The following is a 22,943-nucleotide window of genomic DNA, read 5'->3' on the forward strand; positions in this document are numbered from 1 at the left end:
GACAGTTTTCTGCAGCAAACGTCTGAACCGAGCAAAAGTAGAGATGGAATTAAATCTCACCAGTAAGGGAACAGCTACAGTATCAATAACAAGAAACGTCTATGGCAAAAGTTGTTTTTTTCCAAGTGATTATAAGATAGCTCTTTGGAGTGGAACTTGTTGAGAGACGATTGAAGAAAACAAGAAGGGTGCTCATGTTAAAAGAAAACTAGATCCACCCGTTCTCCTTGCTGCAAAACTGATATTTCATGGATATCTGTTGAGTAGTTTTTGAGTTATCCTGATTTATAGTCAGACAGATAAGTCTGCTTCATTAAGGGATCATTAAGGGATCATTTGGGGATCATTTCATTTTTCAGCAATTTATCTTCTTAGCTAATGCATTTATACAATTGAAGCCACTGGCCAACCTATATTTGCCCATGTCTGTATTTTCAGTTGGAGCTCTTAAAATTCTCTTCACATATTTGTATATTGATTTATTATTTTTCCTAATCTGTTTTTATGCTTGAGAAAAACACTTAAATATACATATTATTTTGCAGTGTTTATTTTGCTGAAATTTGTGCTTATCCTGTTTGCAACAGGATAAGCACAAACACTGCGGGCATAATTCACAGATTATCTTTTAGCTCATCTGACCAGACAAATAAGGTTTGAAAAACAAAACAAAACTATTGAAACAAGATTCATGATCCATCATATCCCAAAAGCTGTCTCAAACGCAAACGTCAGAAAAATCGGTGTACTTTAGCTCCTCCAGCGTAGGTGGTTAAATTCAACTGGCGTCAGTGGAATACAAAAAAAATTCACATTAAGAGATGTTTAAGTTTCTCTAGGGTCTGTCCTTGTATTGCAGTTTATAGTCTGTGGGGTTGGGTGCATATGATGTTCTCTGTTATTCACAATGTTTTCTCCTGTAGTGAAGATGCACTCCTACACCGCTGCCACATTACAGCCACGATGCAGCAGTTTGATTGACTATGTGTCACAGTACAGTCTCTGCACACTGTGTTTGGGTGTGACACAGATTTACTCTTAAAGCTCAATCCATCTCTGTGTTGAATTTCTGAGCCCTGTCAGATATTTCAGATGTCCGACCAGATGCATCGATACGAGGCTGCATGTGCTGAATACACCTCTTACGAATAAGCAGTGTGTGAGTGTGTGTCTGTTTTCCTTCTGGATGCAACACTTTCTACTGGCAGCGCTGCCATTATCAGAATTGACACAGGCAAACGGACCATAATCCCCATTGGAAACATGAGCACAAAGGCTTTTACTGTTGTCACTCACCTGCACCTAAATGCTGATTCTTTCTCTGACCTGCTTTTGCTCCTTGCTTAGTATTTGAGTTTTTCCTTCTTATGATCCCGACATTCAGCTTCTTATCCATGAACCTGTTTCAATAACCTTTACAGTTGTTTACTTACAAATATACATAGATGTGTTCATTCTGCTATTAGCCAGAAGCTAAGATTAATCAGAAAACCTTGGGCTGGCCCTTAGACTACAGGAATTTCGGGCTGATTTAACCCTGATTCAAAGAACTTTGGTCGGTACGGAGTCCAGATCATGTGATCTGATCTGAGAATGATGTGTGAAGTGTAATAGGGCCACTCTTTAACCTGCCAGAATCATTGGGGTCAAAGATGTTTGAGATTTTAGACTTAAAATCAGGACGATTACGTCAGTACTTTCCGAGCAGGGAGTAAAGCTATGTCAAACATCCGAAGGTGAACTATAGACAGTGTGCTACTGTTAACAGATATTGTAAAATCTCACCTGAAAATTAGACACGATGAACCAGAGTTCATCGTGTCTCTCTGACCATTTTCTCATAGTGACTCATTCAGCCTTTTGCTTCTGTTCAGTAATAATAGAGTGACCTATTGCAAGTTGTTGGTCCATGCCTATCTATTGTTTATGCATCTGTTTCTCCATGATGTCACACGTGCGGTGCATTGTCTTTGCATCTGTATCTATAATCTCAAACCATTTTTTCCAATTTGTAATGCGGGCGTGTTTTTCACAATTTAAACACACAATGTTTTACATGCTTGACCACATGATGTCAAGTAGATTTGATAGATGCAAAACTGGCGCTGCAGAGGGCTGGCCTTCTCATGTTTAATGACTGCAGAGCCAATACATCTATTTAATCAGTGGAAGAAGGAATTAGAACAACAACAGTGACAAAGTGACAGTCACCATATCACTTCCTCTATTTTTTTTTCTCTGTTTATCTCAATTATTACTCTATGTCTTTGCAATCTCTCTCTCTCTCTCTCTCTCTCTCTCTCTCTCTCTCTCTCTCTCTCTCTCTCTCTCTCTCTCTCTCTCTCTCTCTCTCTCTGTCTCTCTCTCTCTCTCTCTCTCTCTCTCTGCTGCTGCTATCAACAGGCTCTCAGTATTCCATTAAGATGATGAAGATACTTTGTCCCACAGCAGCCTCCTTTGTTCGCTCCAAGACTAAACTCTGCGGATAATAAATGTGTAATATTTTTGCAGACACACCACAGCCCAGAATGACGATGTTGTTTTTGTTTTTGACCTCTGGGGAAGAACAAACCATATGAGATGACGCAGTCAAACCAGCTCAAAGGCCCAAGGACAAATCACATCTAATGATTTACACACACAAGGTTCAGAGGTTGTTTTGTTAGATGCAATGGAACATCTCCTCAAAATGAATAATATAGAGCGTCTCACATCATTGAGTCATTTCACTATTGTTATTACAATATAACGATACAAGTTGCATATATTTCATTGTTTTATCTGTGGACATTTTTTGAACTTGGTGAAGGTTGCGTTAAATTTAGTCATTAATATACATACAATAATGTCCCCACGGCAAAGGCTGTAATAAGCAGTGGTCATGGAGCATTAACTGAGAGCTCTCCACAATAATCCTGTTGATACAACTAAAAGCTTTACTTTCATTATCCAGAGAAAAATGTTGTTTTGGGGTTTGGGGATTTTGAGGAAACCTGCTACACTCTAGCACATCGGGGTCATGCACCTTTTTTTTCCGATGCCAGGGCTGAAAATTTAATTAACAGATGAAGATACCCAATCCGTTTAACCCATGTGTAATTAGGCAGCGCAGTGCTGCGTATTCCCAAATCAGTGAGTGCAGATGAAATGCACGTATCGATGCTAATGCTGGAACATGAATAACTCATTAAAGTTATCGAACCCAGGACAGACTCTCTGCTAATTACAGCAGTTTTATTTTATGTTATGTGCGATAAAGTGGACGTACAGTGAATGTAAAATGAACATCAAGATGACAGAGGGCTGGGGTTTGGTGTTCTCCTTCGTTGCATGTGTGATTCTGATAACAGGTGGCCTGAGCAGGAGGAAATGGTTCTTTTATTTTGTGCCAGTAACATTATGATGACGCACACGCTTTCAGAGCAGCTCTAACAGGGCAGAGATGTTTACTACGCCCACACAATACATTATACAAACAGTGACATGCAACTATTAACACCCAGCAGGAAACATTTACTCCAAACTTTCTGAAATTCCTAACAGGGCTGTAGGCAAGCAGAGTAAATGTTGGTTGATTGAAATAATTTATTGGTTGCATGAGAAATAAAAAAAAAAATACTCTTTTGACGTGGTGTTATTAAGTTTGGAGCAGACTCAGAGTAAACGGTCAATAAACAGGGGAAGGAAACAGGATTAAATTCTTGCCTCCGCTTGCCCAGACAAACACTGGGGCTGTGTGAGAACGCTAATGTCCATGTTTGCTGCTCCGCACATTTTCCGGAACTTCTCCTGACAGCCACAAGTAACATGTCCAGAGAAAGTTCCACGTGAGTCAACTGAGAATACAGCAGGACCATGTCTAGAGTATTTACACCGAGCGAGTTGGGGTGTTGATGACGTTTTTTTGAACACACGACAGACATAAAAATGGAGGAAGACAAATATATCAGGAGCCACAGACGTAGAAGACGCAGATGGAGACGTCAATATTAAAAGGCAATGAGATTTGAGAGAGCTTGGGTGATAAGGGCCGACACCAGTGTTCCTAGGCTGTAAACAAAAACACTGTGGCTCCCGCAGCGGAATTTAAACATGTTGTCCTATCTCCTTCACGCTATACCCAGGCACCAACCCTCAACTGAATGTTACAGAAATTTTCCTGATGTAGGTGAACATGTGTGTCAAGGACAACCTCCGTTTTGTTTGTCAAAGACAGTGTCAGGAGAGTTTGTGTGTGTATCGATGTGAGTGTGGCAGAGAAGTGACAATCTATTTGGGTTCCCTTTAGAAAACCAGTTAAGGTGATGAATACAAACATGGATATTAGCCCAAGATGAGGGCTAATTGTCTGATTAGATGTGCTTCAGGTTGATAGATGCACAATAAGCCTGTGCACATAAAGCAGTCATTAAGAAACATTAGAGCATTAAATTGAACATCACACTGTAGCCAGAGGGAAGAACATGGATGCCCATTAATGTGTCCCAACACGTAGGAGTGTGTCTGCTCTTGTGTGTGGGGGCAGTACCTTTTTCCGTGAGTACTTTGTTCTCGTGTTGCCAGTCTCTCTCCGACGCTGCACCTGTCCATGAGAGAGAGGGGGGTTAAATTAGCATTACACCAATTACACATTTGAATAACCTTCTCCCTGACTTAAGAGTTTAGCATTTCCCGAGAAATAATTTGAAATGCAAATTTTTGGTTGAAGAGACACACATGCTGTAGCGCCTCTGATGGAGCACAAGTGTTTATTTACTCCCACACACAGCATCGCACGGACACACAGGTAGAAACACACATTTGGTCCTTCTCAAGTTGTCTCTGTCCCTTATGGCCGGGCAGTGTGCCTATCCGTCAGCATGAGGATGCTATTGTTAATTAGCAATGTAAATTGGCGCTTATAGTCACAGAGCAAACCAGCTCTGCTGCCAGTGGCTCACTGGGGAACAGCGGGGCACTGCCGGGAAACTGGAGGCACGCACTCATACACAGATACGAGCAGAAGCGCTCACAGAAGTACATACACTTTCCCCCCGCTGTGAAAAAACGGGAACATATCGAGGCTCTTCTATCAACACAGGGAAAAAGGAGAGAGAACTCATTTGTTTTTCTTGGTCTGGCGTGCTGCTGTGCTGCTGGGGCTTGTGTGTTACAGCACACCTCCTGAGGCACACTCACTCAAACACAAAACCCAGAGCCGTACGCTCGTGAGGGAGTCTCGCTCGCCCTCTGAGTAATAAAATGACATGCTTTGCTGACCGGGCTGTTTCCTGCTCAGAGGAACCGCAAATTCTATGAAAATGTTGTCCTTCTTACTTAGGTCTCGTCCGGCGATTAAATAAACAACAGAACTGGTCACCACTAATATTTATTTCATCAGAACAGGGGAAACAGAAACCAACATGCAAATTCAGACTATTGACATATTTAAAATTACATTTTGGTAAATGCATGTACTTATGTATTTTGTACAATTACATACTTTGTTTGGTAAAGAGTAGGAATATCACTACTATTTTAATAGTACGCTCAATAATGTCCCTTATAAATCCAAGGTAAACTGTAAGACAACAAGTCGTCCTAAATAAAGTAAATGTATTTTACAGATAATTCAAAAACAGTTCCAATTGACGCATGCAGCATGATGGTTCTCTGATTTGCCAACACGACAGTTGAGGTTTGGTTAAGACAGAAAAACGACATCAAGGTTCATGGGAATAACAAGAAGAAAATCTATAATCGTACAGATATATTAAAACAAACCCACCAGCATAACCCAGAGCAACATTAGCATGTACTTGAAGCTAAGCTCCGATCCACAAAAACTCATTGTCCTTTGAGCTCTATATTTCTCTCCACCTACTAGAAAAGGAAAATATTTGAAGGCAGTACTCTGACCTTCTTAGCCAAAATCCCAACAACTCTCATAAAACACCAACAGGTAGAGTTTCTTGTAGCGTGATACCAAGAATTTGAATAAAAAGAAAATTAAATTTGTCTTGCAGGGGCTTGTGTTAAATCATGTTGCAATAAAATCAGCAAACCTTTACCAAGATATCTCCTCTGAATGAACAATTGCTTTTCCACAAGCATAATTTCTTACATCACAAAATTGTATGTAGAACATTGTGTGATTCATTTAAATATATGACTATTCCCATGCACAGGAATTCTTATGGAGGACCATACATGACATAAGTAAAAATAAATAAATAAATAAATGTATAAATAAATACAGAAATAAATAAATAAATGAATAAATAAAAATGGAAATAAATAAATAAATACAGAAATAAATAAATAAATATGTTATTACCAAAAGAAATGTCAAAAGAAATGTCTTAAATATATTTTAACATTTATTTTTTCCCTGATACATTTCCTTTGCATTTGCAGTGTCCTTATGCTAATGAGAAAGGCGGGCCTAACCGCAGTCTCATGCAGGATTGGTCACAGGAGTGTAATGATCCAGCCCTACTACTTCTGCCTTTCAATGCTGGTGTCCAGTAGCTGTTTGGGACGTTGAGCCAGTTCACACTTAAAATGAACTAGTTCAAGTTCAGAGGGTTAGTTAAGGTTATTTTTTATTGGGATGATTTAGGTGTCAGTAGTCCTGACTGTGAGCGTCACGTCTCGTGTTGTACTGAGCACAAGGAGCGAGCCATGAGGAGAAGGAGGAAACAGAAACTCCAGCTCGGTACAAACCACCTGCCGCCTCTGCTCTGAACATGAAGCCGCTGATCTCTGAGCAGATGTGACCAGAGAAACTCTGTGTTTCCACTGTTTCCACTGTTCCACAGAGTCACTAACTGGCTGTTTCACGGTGAAGAGCTCAATCTCAGTCACTGCCCGTGTCTCTGAGCGAGTGTGTGGCAGAGCGCAGGGGCTGTGTGTGTGTAGCTCAGTTGACCAATCCTGCTCGAGACTGAGGTTAGGCCCGCCTTTCTCATTAGCATAAGGACACTGAAATGTGGAAATAAATAAATGTGGAAATAAATAAAAGTTGCAATAAAGGTGGAAATAAATAAATAAATGTGGAAATAAGTTTAAGACATTGATTTATTTAATTCTGCATTTATTTCCATATTTATTTATTTATTTCCACATTTATTCCAACTTTTATTTTTCGATTTCAGTGTCCTTATGCTAATGAGAAAGGCGGGCCTAACCTCAGTCTCGAGCAGGATTGGTCAACTGAGCTACACACACACACACAGCCCCTGCGCTCCGTCACACACTCGCTCAGAGACACGGGCGGTGACTGAGATTGATCTCTTCACCGTGAAACAGACAGTTAGTGACTCTGTGGAACAGTGGAAACAGTGAAAACACAGAGCTTCTCTGGTCACATCTGCTCAGAGATCAGCGGCTTCATGTTCAGAGCAGAGGCGGCAGGTGGTTTGTACCGAGCTGGAGTTTCTGTTTCCTCCTCCTCTCGGCTCGCTCCTTGTGCTCATTACAACACGAGACGTGACGCTCACAGTCAGGACTACTGACACCTAAATCATCCCAATAAAAAATAACCTTAACTAACCCTCTGAACTTGAACTAGTTCATTTTAAGTGTGAACTGGCTCAACGTCCCAAACAGCTACTGGACACCAGCATTGAAAGGCAGAAGTAGTAGGGCTGGATCATTACACTCCTGTGACCAATCCTGCATGAGACTGCGGTTAGGCCCGCCTTTCTCATTAGCATAAGGACACTGCAAATGCAAAGGAAATGTAGCAGGGAAAAAATAAATGTTAAAATATATTTAAGACATTTCTTTTGACATTTCTTTTGGTATTAACATATTTATTTATTTATTTCTGTATTTATTTATTTATTTCCATTTTTATTTATTCATTTATTTATTTATTTCTGTATTTATTTATACATTTATTTATTTATTTATTTTTACTTATGTCATGTATGGTCCTCCATAAATTCTCTCATAGACAACAGATTAAATAACTAAAAATGGTTTGCATTACTATGCAAACAAACTAAATTAATTTAGCATTAGTCCTGTGCGCCCCCCCGCAGAGGGAGGAGAAAGTTAGAGATGATCCTGTTGACTTCCTCACACTGGGTTGGAGCTGTGAGACCAGAACAAAGGGAAGCTTTTCATCATATCTTAGCATGTTCCCTCTGATCCGGCCCTGCCCAGCAGGCATTGAAAAAATGATGTTATCATAAAAGAACCTGTGCATAAAAACAAGGACATAAGACAGAAATCAATGTGTATCATAAATAAGTATAGAATAATAGTAGAGAATAATTAATAAGGCCAATGACACCTAATCAAAAGCTTTTTCATTATCGTCAATGGTTAATGTTAAGGTTAACGGTAATTTATTCCTTTGTTGTTATTGTATTGAAGCGCATTAAAATACAACCATTCAGTTTTATCATTTGTTCAATTCAACTCTGGTTAATGGCGACATTATTGTTCCTTTTGCAGTTTATATTGTTAATTTTCACCTGCTGCTCACAAGATATCCCTACTCATATTGATTCAATTTTGCTTGTATAGCACCGAATCATAATATACATGATGTCACTGCACTTTGAAAGAAGGACCTTAAACATTTTAGAGAAACACAACAGTTCCCACAATGAGCAGCACTTTGGCGACTGTGGCCAAAAAGAACTCATTCAATAAGAACTTAAATATGGTTGTACTTTAGCTGGCAAATTGTAAGTTGAATACTGAAACGTAACTGACAAAACATAATTGCAAGTTGAGATATTTGTGCATGTGTGTAACTGTTTTGAACTAAGAATGAGCAAACAAAGATACATGTGAGAACGTGAACGCGTCAAAGTGTAGAGCAGATTGAGGATCTTTGAACGTTCAGTAAGCAGAGCCCGTGTTGAGTGGAGGGAGCAAAGCTTCACACTCTGCAGGAAGTTGGCATCTCCACAGTCCTAGATCCATCTTTCTATTTGAAATAGTTTAATTGCATATAATTTAATTTAATTGCATATATATATATATATATATATATATATATATATATATATATATATATATATAGTAATGCAACTCCCAAACCTTACACTCTGTTTAAGCTGTTTAAAAGTCAGAACTTTTTTGGGGGGTTTGTGTGCACATAAATCAAAAAAATAACTTAAAACTTAATGTGTATTATTGTCTCTACTCCTCAACCTCAAAATAATTCTATACCAAAGCTGCTGGAGCCACTCCATAAATCATATTGGCTTATTGAATAGAGGTAGTATGAAATATCTCAGATGATAGATTGTTGGTATTTAGTCAGGAGGGCACACAGCCATTTGTGAACTCTTCTGTTTTGTGTGTGTGTGTGTGTGTGTGTGTGTGTGTGTGTGTGTGTGTGTGTGTGTGTGTGTGTGTGTGAGTGTATAAGAGACATACACCAAAACAAATTGAAAGACAGAGACATAGATTGAAAGACATCCTCTCTCTCTCAAGCGCGAGTAGGTCTACACGCACACACACACACATACACACACAGGACTAATGTACCCCACAGCGGGTGTTGGTCTGGTGTATGAATCAGGTTTGTGTCTCAGTGTGCCTTTAGTTTTTTACTTCTTATCAGTGGACGATCCCATTTCCGTTGTGTTGATGCAGCAGATGGATTCCCTCCCACTAACCATTCATCACCTGACACACCAAAACCCCTTTGTCCCCCTTATGCCGATGAAAAATGGGTTTTGTGCCACAGTTTTCGTTGGTTAATGTGTCGTCTAACAGGTTTCAACATATGGCCTTGGAAAATGTAAGTTTGTATTTTATATTGTGTCTCACAGAACACAATGAGAGGGAAAGAATGTCATAGAGCAAAGTGGACACTTTATTGATTTTCCTGGTCTCAGAGGAACAAGAGAACAAAAACATGGGTGACATTGTGGAGTAATTATCAGTGATTAAATAAACATAAAGTTTAGCTGTCTTTTATTAAGACACAATATTTCTGTGATAAAAGTGTAAACACTTTCAATTTCATCGTGGCCTTGCCTTAGAGAAACAATCTAATCATTTTCTTGAACCTAATTCAAATTTTAATTACTAAATAGTGCTTTTCAGCAATTTTACAGAAAAAAATCTGTTGTGTTATTGACCTTTACATCTTCATAAAAACATAAACTGAAGTAAAAAATCAAGCAAATGTCATTCTTTTGTTTTACTGTCTAGACACGGAAATTACTTTGAGACTTCAATATCTTTGAATGCCTCATGTTTGATATTATTCAATAAATAATAATTCACATGATAAAGAGGGTTTTAATTTAAGGAAACAATGTCCACAACCTGTGCAGACAGCGATGGGAAAAACAGGACAGACCAAATTTTTCTTTTTACTGAGATAATAACTCAATAGAATTACGTTAATGTGTTTCAAATGTCAGGATTTTATTAAGCACTCACTCCACTGTGTCAGCAAATATAATACAGCCCCAGTGACACTGTTAGTGAGAGTGAGGGCAGCTGAAAATTAGACCTTTGTTGTCTTTGTAGAGCAAGAAATTAAATTCCGAGTTAACTCCATTAATAAGAGGGCGACTGCTGTTGCTTAAAGGTTCCAATGGTATTAAACTAGTCAAACTAGTTATAAATGTACTAAATTCAGTTTAACAGTGTGTGAAACATTCAGTTTAAACTTGTTCCATTCAGATCAGATTTTTCTGTCTGCAATCACCAGGATTAAATTCTTTCAATATGTTTGATATACATGCAGATTAAGTTTCAGGGACAACAGAGACGTTACATCGCACATTATAAATCACGTACCTAATGAGGTTAGACCACCAACTAATACCTAAATCGATCAGGATCCATGTTACTAAGCTCAGGAGAAGACAGATGGATTGGTCACACTGCAAACACCCTTAGTTAATTAATCAGAGAATTAATCAGAGAGGAATGCTGCAATGTCAGGATTAACAAAGCCGGGGTTTGTGAAAGTTTAGGAAAGTAAATGATTGTTTAGTCATATACTGCAAAAGTATAAAGTTGAAAAGCACAGGCATGATTACGTAATAAAATCTTTAGTTATCACACGTACAACTATAAAAAATTAACTGATTGTTAACTTGTGACAAAAAACATTGGAGATTTGTGTGTGTGTCTCTCAATCAATCAAAACCATAACAAAAGACAGAGTTTGATGACCTTGTGATATAGCAAAGGATCTCGGGAGTTGTTGTTTTCACCATCACTGGAGACGATTAAGGTCCTAATTGATGATGCTGCGACTCAAATGAAACGCAGCATCATCTTGAAAAAAACTGCGGATTCCTCCAGGTTGGAACATTGTTGGAAACATATTTCGATAATGTAGGTACACAAGTGAACCAAACATATAACGCAGATCTGGTCGTTTAAAGATATTCTGATATTCTGAAGAACTGGTGCGTTATTTCTTTAAGTCTGTATGCTTAATGTTGCTGCAAGGACAAGGATGATAAACAAAACCCAAAGAAATACCCAAGGTGGTACGGTGAACCCTCTGAACCCAAGCGCCTTTATGTTAGACTGTTAATTATGACAGTAATCGATCCCCCAGTGGCAGAAAGAGAGAGACAGGCGGAGGATCGGAGACGAGGTGACCGGCATCATGAGCGAGAGAGAGAGAGAGAGAGAGAATGAGTCAATAAGTCAACACGTTGAACAAGTGAACGAGTGGGAGAGATCGCCTAACAACAGGCAAGCTGACAAATCTGCGTGTCAAACAAATAAACACAAATTAAAAGAGTGTAAATCAAACATTTAGCATGGCAGGTTAAAAAGTAAAAGCCTTGGAGAGGAGATAAATATAAGAAAGCACACAGGTGCAGAGGTAATGGAAGATTCATATTAATCTTGGAACCAACAACCTTCATAATGTACTAATTCAAAACTGCCACATAAGTTATTTATTGAATCGTAACAAGTAGCATTAAAAAGGTACACAAGGTAACAGATGAATGTCAGAACGTTCTGAATGAATTTATCGATTAAATCCCTTGGTGTGTATTTACAATATCATTGTTTGAAACTGCAACAATACCAAAGCAAACATCCTCAGAGATTCTGGGAACATACTGTATGAGTAACCCTTAATGAGGCGTGTTGGAAAAATATCTTCATCCAATTATATTGTTATTTAAAGGAGTCCTGCTAGATTAAGCATGAAATGATTTAAATTAAGCAAAATCCCTCCCGTAACACTGCAGTCACCCCATATTCCTAAAGTTGCTACGGAAATTTAGGGGATGGAATGAGTGGACACGGCCAGAAAGATTATGAGAAACACCAAGAGACAAGTGTTGCACCTGTACATGACACAAATCAAGTGGGAAAGTTCATCAATGTCCTTCATACCCTGAATTTAGAAATAGACATGTCATATATTTTAAATCAATCTTTTTTTTCATCGTTTGTCATTTTACTGGACATGTAAATACTAAATAATAATGACAGGCTAATTCTAGTATGTGTTTTGCAGTTATCTGTCATTCCCTATTTGCCTGCATGAGTGAGCCGTCTTTGTCGTGGGCCTTTAACCCTTTTAATCACAACATGTGCTCTGTAGACAAATTTCCATGCAGACGGAGAATAAAGCTTTTCTAATTTACAATCCATCACCCATGGCACTAAACCTTTTCACTGAAGCTGGAGATTAACTCTCTTGCAAATTATTTTGTCCTATTAAAGTAACCAAGACAAACCCACCTGCAAAAATTATCATAAAAAAACAACCAAACCCTAAAGGGTATCAAAGGGCTGTTGTATATCCTCGCACTGAGTGGACTCAAGGGAAATCCGACTTTGTCTGTGTTTCTTCTCAGGCTCATGCGTCTCTAAACTGCTTCAATATAACATCTGAAACATGATATGACGTCTAAATGGCAGACAGAGGTCAATGTATAATTTGAGTTGCCATATGCCACATTTACCTTTCACTGTCACAACATTATAAAAATGTAGGACTTGATATGAGAATGTGACATTTATTAGTCTTTGTTTCTCAGACTTGGTTTGTATCTGTATTAATGAGCCGAAAGAATGGAGCTAGATATGATGGCTTCATCCCTCTAACCACTTCAAACTACTCACAACTAAAGCTGTCTCCATGCTGAAGGCACTATGACAAACACTGTTACCATCTCCCTTTTTATAACAGAGGTCACTCAGCTGACGTCTGGGTCGGGGTTAGCTTGTTGGTATGACCACACAACTATAAGAGGCTGTTAATCATCGCCTGTTGTGAGTCTTGTCTTATTTTTACTTGTTACAGTCGCTGCCCTCATGTGTCTCCTGTTCGCTTCATCATCCACACAAGCTTCCAATTACTTACCTGCCGCAGGATTTGTTATCAGCCAAGGTCGTATAATATGTACGTATACACATTCCCCTGTTTCCTCATTTGTATATTGCTTTCCAGCCTTTTTCAGTCTTAGTCTCTATGGTTTTTGACTCATATTTGTTGTTTATTCTTTTTTTCCTCCTTCTGCCGACTCCCTTCCTCACTTTATTGGATTCGGACTGATTACCTGAACGACTGTCTGTCTTTTTCTGTGGCCTTTTTCTGCATCTGTGTCTCTGATCTGCTCAGAAACATTACAGTCGCTAATGTGTGTTGCTTATGCTGGACTAGTCTTTTTTGTTGTCGCTTGATAACAGTTAACTAGGGAGAGCGTGGCCTAGGGGATAGAGCGGGTGTTCTGCAACAAGAAGGTTGCCGGTTCGAATCCCACTCTTTACCATCTGCATGCCTAAGTGTCCTTGGCAAGATACTGAACCCCTAAATGGCCCCTCATAAATGCTGAGTGTTCTAAAAAAATCTAAGTCGCTTTGGACAAAAGTGTCAGCTAAATGACATGTAATGTAATGTAACTACTCGTTCTGCAGCTCTGCAATGACACGTCGACTACATGTTTTCAGGATTTGTGAACAAAAAGAAAATGACTCATTAATACAATGTAGCACAGCGCGACACACTTAAAGGCAGCTCTACGATTTATTTATTTTTTCTTTTAACCTTTCTTCACTTTCATAAATGGCAGCCAAAGAGAGAAGCTTTTATAAAACATAGCCTTAAACAGGCCCTGGAAAAATGGAATTGTACCATAACAGATCAAATTACTGTATCTTCCATGTTTTCTTCCATGTTGCAAGAGACAAATCCACATGTGCAAAACAGTAATTGCTATGCGTTGATATAGAAATGTATAAATAGAATATTATATAGGTAAATATTGAAAGATGCTATAAGCTGCACAAGCAGAGTAACACACTCCGTCTTCTCCACTCATGCACATAATTACGCAGCAAATATTACACACAAAATCCTCTCTCTCTCCCTCCCTCCCTCTATTGCTTTTGTGCACACGCACGCACACACAGTCAAACACACACAAACACACACTTACACACACACACACACAAATTCATCAGCCTTTTAAGCCAGCACAGTCCTTGTCGGAGCAGTGCAGCGAAGGTTGGGGCTGCAGGTCTGGCCACACATATCCTGGAGGATGAGAAGAGAGCATGAGAGAGAGCTGGAGAGCACCGCTCAGTCAATTTCTATTGAATCTCACTCCAGTGGGACCATGATAAGCGAAACAGACCTAAAGGACATAACAAGCCACCGCATTTATGTTTATTTATTTGTTAGCACTTTATGTTTAAAGGGAAACAACCTCACAGGGCACATACAGGGAATGTTTAAATATATAATAGTTGGAGCAGTGGAATAAACAGATATTTGACGTATTAGCAAACTCAGATTATTTTATTAGCTGATGATACTAATTTGATTGATGTAAGACCCATAAATTGCACTTAGTTGAATGTGAATCAAAAAGTGTAATATGTATTAAGCAGTATACATAATTCCTCTACTCTTGATGACATAGAGACAGGTGGACTCAAAGACATATTATGTCAACACTGCTCCATTTTGAGCCATTTTGGCAAAGAGCACTTTGAGCACTCGGAAAGATGTGAGAAAACACATCTCACTGAAACACACTGGATCTCAGAATGAGAGGCGGTGTGGTAACACATCAGAGACAATATTCCTGGGGTGCTAAGAAAACACGAAAAGCAAAAGATGCTGAGCAGGCATTTAAATATATATTTTTTCATATTTGCTGAGAGCTTTGTGAGTGCAGGTGTAATGATGAAGGCACTCGGCATGTTGAGCAGGTACTAATGAATAAACCCATAATAATACTGGCAGGACATTAGTAATCGAGGTCCCAGGAAGTTGAATTAAAAAAGTTCAAGTTGTTAGTGTAGTTTAATGATCATGTTTTAAAAAACAGGTATTTCAAAAAAGGGTATAAGTAATTATTGCAAATACTGTGACTGGGATTTTGAGACAAAAGAAAGAAGAATTAAAAGGAGAGTGTAAAAACTGAATTCAGAGAAAAAATATATTGTTCTGTCGAGATTAGAACCAACAGTGGGATGTTTTTGAATCTGGGCAGGACAATTATAAATAGAAACTAATACATTAAGCAAATTAAGTTTACCCTTTTTGTAGGCAGGCTGAAATTCAATTTGTGGTCACCCATGCGTGACTCAGTCATGAATCATGGCTGCATATGACCACACCAATCAAGACATTTTAGAGCATTCAGTATTATAAATATCTAAATAGCAGTACTTGTACCTGATATTGTACCTTTATCTAATTCACATCGCACTGACTTCTGTTTTAGCCTCACAATCTAAAATAAAGAGCTTCAAACTAAAAACCTCTATAAACAGCTATTCATGATGAATTTCTTACTCATTCCCCAAAAAACATTTTTGCTTCAAGATCAGCGCTCAATATGTGGCATTCAATTTAAATTTGACAGCAACAACAGAGTTTTTATCCCAACAGTTAATGGTAACAGTTATATTTCGCTATTAACGAAAATAATTGTCTGTCGAGTAAGTAACATCATAACTTCTTCCACTCTAAAAAACGCATTGTCCCGCGGTAACCCCAGTAAGAAACAATACAAGAAAAAGGGTGATGGGAAACCAGTGGCTAAATAGTAGTAATGGAAGATCTGAGAGAGAAAAAAGTAAAAATCTCATTGATTTGATTGTATTATCTGTATATGACCATAACCAAGTTTTAAGTTCTCCAAGAAAAGGGCACGCAGTAACACCTGTAGTGAATTATTTATTCTGTGGGTTTTAGCTCCTTTCTCCTGCAGAATTTGTCCCGAAACGCTGCCCAAAATTGATCCCTAAACTGATTGTGAAGCGCCACAGAAAGAAAAGTTGCATGTTGGACTGTATGAGTGCTGCATATAAATTATATATGTTCCTATTGAGCAGCAGACGTTCCAATAATCTCAGGAGATGGCTCTTGCTTGCCAATGAGCAAAACCGCGTTCGGGAAAGTGAGAGAGTGCTTTGATAAAAGTTTTTCTATTACCTCAGTTATTCAAGCAAAACCGGTGACTCAACTTTGCATGTTGCATTGATTCCCAGGAACCTTTTCATTCCTTTTACAGTCGTCTGCTTGAATACAGGTTCGTATTTTCCAGTCAACACGTCTGTCTATAGGAAATGTGAGCAGCGAAGTGAATGTGTGAGCTCACTGTGCTATCACAGTGCATGTTATATATGAACATAACATGAAGAGTACTTGAATTAAATTAAAAACCATGGTTATACATGTTTTATTTATGTTTTACTTAAGCAACCAGTACTGCCATATAGTGAGCAAGTAGTTAACCCTTTTGGGGTCTAGGGCTGCATCTAAAGAAATGTTTCTAGAAATTTCTATTAAAAACTACAATCGACATACAAAATTCAGAAACTGTCAGAATCCGGAGAGTCTCAGCTCTTTTTTGCTTCTCTCCACAAGATCTTACATCACTCACAACAGGAGTTACAGGTCTTTGAATAAATAAAGGCTAGAAACTCAGGTTACAGACAGCACTTCTGCTCAAAAAGCATTTGTACAAAATATTATGCTGTGTTCTCTACATGTATAATCCACTCTATTTGTGAACCTAGGTCTTTGATTAACCCGTTTCAAGCATCACAACAATCCATCCACATGAGTAAAGCTGTTTATTTATTTTTTTTCAATTTTAAAAATCCATTTTCAGATTTGGGGCCTTTTATCTCTTTACATTGAGCTCTCTGTCAAATTCAGCCTCATCACAGACAAATTAAAGAAGATGTCAAAAAATTGAGAAAAATGCGGTTAAACCCTGTTGGGTAGCAAACAACCTCTGCAGTGTGTTTCCAGATGTTCTTCTCCTCAGGAAGTGATGTCAACCTGGCCCAGTCAGGGAGACATCTCTGTGCTGACCCAACAATTTAACAGTGAACTCAGACTCAAACCATCGAAAAAGATTCTTTCTCCTTCTTCTTCTTCTCCCTCTCTCGCACTCACTCTCGAAAGCTGTTCCTGTGCTGTCATCTTTCCCAAACTATATATATATGAAAACAGAGATCAAGAGGGCTTCTGCATTGATTCCTTTGCTTTGTTATGACACTAAATTCTGCTTCAGTGCTCTGCTAAATGAACAAGCCGCACACACACACACACACACATATACCAACAGACTGTATGACAGATAGCTACGAGCGCTCAACTTGATAAGAGATGATTCGTTGTTTTGAGAATATTGATTTGTGAGTTATGCAATGAAACAAGTCTCTTTCAGAGGTGTCCCTACAGCACTCAATTCTAAAACGCTCCCCCATCCATTGCATTCTAATGGCATGGTCAATATATATTTTCCATGATGCTGACTACGCAGAAATGCTCTGCCACTATCCAGAGGAAAAATATAAAAAACATGACAAATAAGACAAGAACTCTACTGTGAGATGGCATTGTTCTATACGTGAGGTTCCTGAGATGGAGGCCGTGGCAGCACACTGCTCCCCTGGATACCATCCATCATCCAAACATCTAGGAAAAGGATGAATACATTATTCTATTTTTAGGGAGGTATTTCTACATTGCAAGGTTACACCATATGCCTCCATTATCTTGCACAAAAAAGGAGAATGGTGGATATGTAAGGCAGCGAATTATCCTATCAGCAGGGAACATAATTTACTGATGGAGTCACGAGTAATGGAAAGTCATTTTCACCAGGGGCTGTTTTCCATGTAGGATAGATGCCTCGTGCCAGCTCGGGACAAATGGCTGCCTCCTGCCTCAGTCACTACAGTAACCTAGACTAAATAGATCAGTAGGCCCAACTGAGCACTTGGGATGCTTACATCCTTCTCCATACCATAGCAACACCAGAGTGTGAACAACCTGACTGTGTTGCACATTTGCACGATGTGAAATTCTAACTTTTACAACTCTATTGTGTAGATTTGGGTGTAGTTTACGGTAAGCAACACAAAAAAAAAATGCAAGGTTTCCATTGGGATTGCCATGGAAGTAAAATGCTCCATCAACATTGTGCAGAAGATTTAGGCACAACACTTTCTTTTCAGTAAAATCCATATTCCTCACTCACTCGCATTTTCGCCTTCAAGCCCCTGCAACAATCCAACTGCCATAAATGTGAGAGTGAGACTCCTCATCAAACAAGACATGTTTAATGTTGATGTTGGTTTATTTTTCATAGTAAAATTTCTGAGGTTAACGGCATTAACAATTGAATCCACCAGAAACGAGCACTTGTACGCATTTGATTGTGTTTGGAGGCAGCGTGCAAGGCTGAAGTGGGTCTGACTGCAGCCCTGGATAAAGCAGCCGCCTGCTGGCTATTAAGTGATTCAATGGGAGAGAGAGAATAACTGAAAAGCTGTCTGGACTGTAATTAAGGCCATCATTTATCTAAGTGAACTTTCAAAGTAAAACCCAAACTGTATAATTAGTAAACAACAGAAGCTTTATTGGACAGTAGTTTTAGTAGTTTGAAGTCGGTTGTAATAGATTTTCTTGTATCTCACAAATGATGATGTGGGAATATTGATCAGAAATTGTAATTTAATGGTTTACATATCATTTTAAACAGTCAGGTTATAGTACTTCCCCTGCTCAACTTCACGTTTAGCTTGACAAACAACAGATTTCTGTTCTAATTCAATTCACTTTTTCATTCCCTTTATAAAGGAATATTATAATAACCATTTGATGCAGGCTCTTACAAAGTAGCTATAGGCCATCCGTTAAATAGTGTTGCTTGAGATATTTGTTTACACAAAGACAGATTTGAGTTATGCATTTCTCGCAAATATCTAAAATGCCGATCATTTCAGTGTTTCATATTACCATTTCCAAGAGGAAAAAACTGCACAGTGCGACAGTAAATAAAGCAAATGAATGCTTCCTTTGAGGTGAAACTGTGAACGGTTCTAACTAGATAATGAGAGTCTCTTAACAGTTAAGCAGTAAAGCAAGTAATTGCTTCTTCATGGACTCAGATTTTGAATTTCTATCATGTGGTGAGACTGAAAAAGAAAATCCAATCAAAACAGATAGCAATTAGACTCTTCGGTAGAACTTCTGACATGGTTCAGTTCGAAGTTAATCAAATAACTTGCTGTGATCCATTTTTGATTTCCGCTCATGACGTTAATGATGTTTTCTGTAGGTGGGGTAGCAGAAGATCCGTAGATCCGTTTGCAGTTACTATTGTTTTCAGTGACATACTTGAAGTAAATTGATGTATTCTCTACAGGTCATTGTGCAAGCAGACAGATGAACTCTCTGCACTTAATAATAATCCTTGGTTTCCCATTTCGGATTGTTTTCTTTCTCCCACACCTCCTTTCTGTAAAATTGGCTCAAATCAAGAGTAGAGAACCGAATATAAAGACGGATGGATTACCGGACGGCTCCCCAGAAGTGAATCCAATTCATCTAGATTGTCCCTTGTTGAGTCTCTGCAGTATAGGTCATACACCTGTCTCCTCCATGTAAGTAATAGGTGAGTTCAATTGAGATGTTTTAAATTAGATGTGCTCTGACATTTTAGGTATGTTTTAATATGTTGAAGGGGGTATCATAGCACTGTCACCTTATAATGTATTACCTGCATGTAAAATAATGATTTAAAGCTTATCAAAACCATATCATTTCTCTGTATGATGTACTGTATTAAAAACTTAATGCCATCGGTGGACAGAGATGTTTTGTTTCAAGGTTTTAAGCAATAGGAAAAAATAGGAGGTTTGTGTCCAGGTTGTGATAACAGAGCATTTTCAAATACAGGAGGGAACCAAGCAATCCTGTTGATTTCCTGCTGTTTCCATTTCTGAGTCAGTCACCCTGAAACTGATTCCATATGGTGGCCTGTCCAACAGCAGGAGCAAATTGCATTACTGGTCTGGTCACAGCGAATGGCTGCTGCTAACAAGTTGTTGCTCCACTCTGACCCCTGTTTCTGAGTGTGTGCGTGGATGTGTGGATGTGTGCATGTGTGTTGTGTCTGTGTGCGTGACCCAGAATGACTTGTTCCCAATAAGGAAATGAAATCCATTGTGGGAATTTTTTTTTCCTCCCTCAGCGAACCATTTTCTTTTATTACTTCCCCTGCACTTCCTCGAGCCGCTGGGTGTGCTCCCGCACCGCAACCAACTCCCAAGACAAGCATCGGCAGCATCTATCTTGTGGACAGAAGTGCTGAGTGGCTATTACTTCTCAGCAGACCACATAAAAACCACCACAATTAAATGCTATCGGGCCATTCGACTTTGTCTTCTTAAGAGGAAAAAAGGTGGAGTGAGTGAGAGAAGAAAGATGCTGAAGAGTGGGTGTGAAGGCGAAGGGGAAAGAGAGACCTCAACCGATGCTGCTTAACAGATAGAGAGATATCTTTGTCAGTAGTTTGAGATGAAGACAGAGGAATTAAAGAGTGTGAAAGGAGCTGTGAAATCCGAGCTGATGAAATGCATTTCAATGCTGTTCTCGACGGGACGTGAGGAAGCTGTTTAACTCAAGTACAGGGGAGAGTCAAAGCAGACTGTGTGGGCGTTACAGTGAGGTCTCCACTTTTAAACAGATTTACGGTTCAAAAGGCTCAGCCACAGCTGCATTGTTGTTCTGCCCTCCAGAAAGAAGCTGGAATCATATTTCGTGCTCTTCAGACGGCGCTAGTGGGAATCACTTTTTGAGTTATGGCTTTTCAAATCTATTTAGCAAAGACTGAATAAAAATAGTTAAGACGTCCGGCCAGTGCAGACGGAGTCACGGATGTACAACACACGTTCTTCCCATCTTCGTGTGATGTGGGTGGTATTTACTTTTGGTGATATATTTGTAATCCACAAACGAACTGAAACAAAAAGTAAAATAATCTGATACTGGCTGTCAACACGGATTAAAATGGATGTTGGCCAGATACCTGTGAGGCTCCTGAGGATTCAATGTTTCTCACAATGTTCTCTTCACCAGTAAAGTGAGCGTGGAAAGCTCATGGTTCCAAATGAGCTCTATTGAACTTCCCGATATGGATCTCCTGGGCATCTGGATACTGTCGATATACTTTATTGATCCCCATGTTGGATCTCTGTCTTTGTCTCTGTCAGACTGACCACACAGTCAACTCTGCCACTAATCGATCTGCAGGCAACACAACAATTTCAACAAAGGAAATATAACCAAATGGTTATATTTGGACCCACTTCATGTATATATAAATAATAAAAAATACTGTCTTTTTAAATCTTAACTAGTAAGTCCATTCGGGAAAGTATGTAGGTCGCTGCTTTGCAAATGCACGAAGAAACCCTTCCTCTGAACGCCCTGTTTCGTATTTATCTGGAGGATCAAAAACTTTTTGGGGACTCCTTCTAGATGTTTACACTATAGACTCCACCATACTCCCTGGTTTCTGTAGCCAACAGTCTCTCCTCTTCAGCTTTGGCTAACTTGCTGGTTGACGTCAAATATTTGACTAATTTCGGACTCTGAAAAGCACAGACATTTACCTGTCTCTTCTCAAGAAGTGCTTGAATGAATAACAGACATTTAAATTTTTTATATGCAAAATTAAAAAAACTTCTGGTTGTCTCTGTGTGATGAAGTGACGGCATTATTGCAAAAACTACAGTGAATCCTGCTCCGGCTGTTGCTGCCACAATGTCGAACTACTTCCATTCATCACAGTCTGTCTTTGTCCGCTCCAGACAACAAAACATCTCCAACTTGTCAGGAATCAGGTTGGGGATACAGGTAGGCAGCACAGAAACAGGAAGGCTAGCAGTGACACATTGAAATGTACAAATGGCTGCCTGTCTCATTAGAAAGCAATCGGATTATATTAACCACGGTTTCACATAGATGCTGCGCTGCACTGGCCCTCTCGCTTCTAATCAGACTTTCTATACATCTTTGTCTCCGTCTTTTTACATGACCATCGCCCTCTTTCCCTACCGTTTCTACCTTTCTCTCTCATTTCGCCTTTTAGCACTTCTGTCTCAATTATCCCGTTTACACCTGACATAAAAATTGGTTTCAGACTGCCATGCCGTAGTGCAGGTGTAAATGAACCACAGTCACACCGAGGAGGGATTTGTGTTGCAGTTGAAGTGCCACCTCTTGAGGTGGTGAGGCACAAGTTACAACCACATTGAACACAACTGTAAATGCAGTTTTGTTGTCAATCCACACACAATGACCACGTGGGCTGAAATTACAATTACAAGGGACAAAACTGGCAAGATAGTAGCAGCTCTGTAGCTAGCAGCCGTTAGCCAGTGAAAAAGAAAAACAGTCCCCACGTTGTTCAAGACACCTGAGCATGGAGTGAAGATGAGATGAAAAGAAAGCAATCGTTATAATGCATATTCACGGATCCGTCATCCTCTTCCTCTATTCCTCGTTCATGTCTCAATGTGGACACTGGAGACACGATCAACACCTGGTGTGATCAGGAGTCTGTCTCTGACTGAGCCCCTGTCTTTTTACTGTGCTTTTCATTCTGCTGACCAGGCAGATATATTTAAATGGTAGTTGAGGACAAAGCATTGGATCATTCAGGAGCAAGAGTTAAGAA

General features: G+C 39.2%; 1 protein-coding gene across 1 annotated transcript in view; it reads right to left on the reverse strand.

Annotated features, from left to right (window-relative positions):
- The window catches only part of tnr (tenascin R (restrictin, janusin)), a 155,653-nt gene that overhangs the window by 85,126 nt on the left and 47,584 nt on the right, over positions 1-22,943 (reverse strand). The window contains exon 3 of the mRNA XM_062405176.1: positions 4,529-4,582. The gene's annotated coding sequence lies outside the window, so the exon portion shown is untranslated. The remainder of the gene's footprint in view (positions 1-4,528; positions 4,583-22,943) is intronic.

The sequence above is a fragment of the Platichthys flesus genome, chromosome 14, assembly GCF_949316205.1.
Source record: "Platichthys flesus chromosome 14, fPlaFle2.1, whole genome shotgun sequence".
In the NCBI taxonomy this organism is placed as follows: Eukaryota; Metazoa; Chordata; class Actinopteri; order Pleuronectiformes; family Pleuronectidae; genus Platichthys; species Platichthys flesus.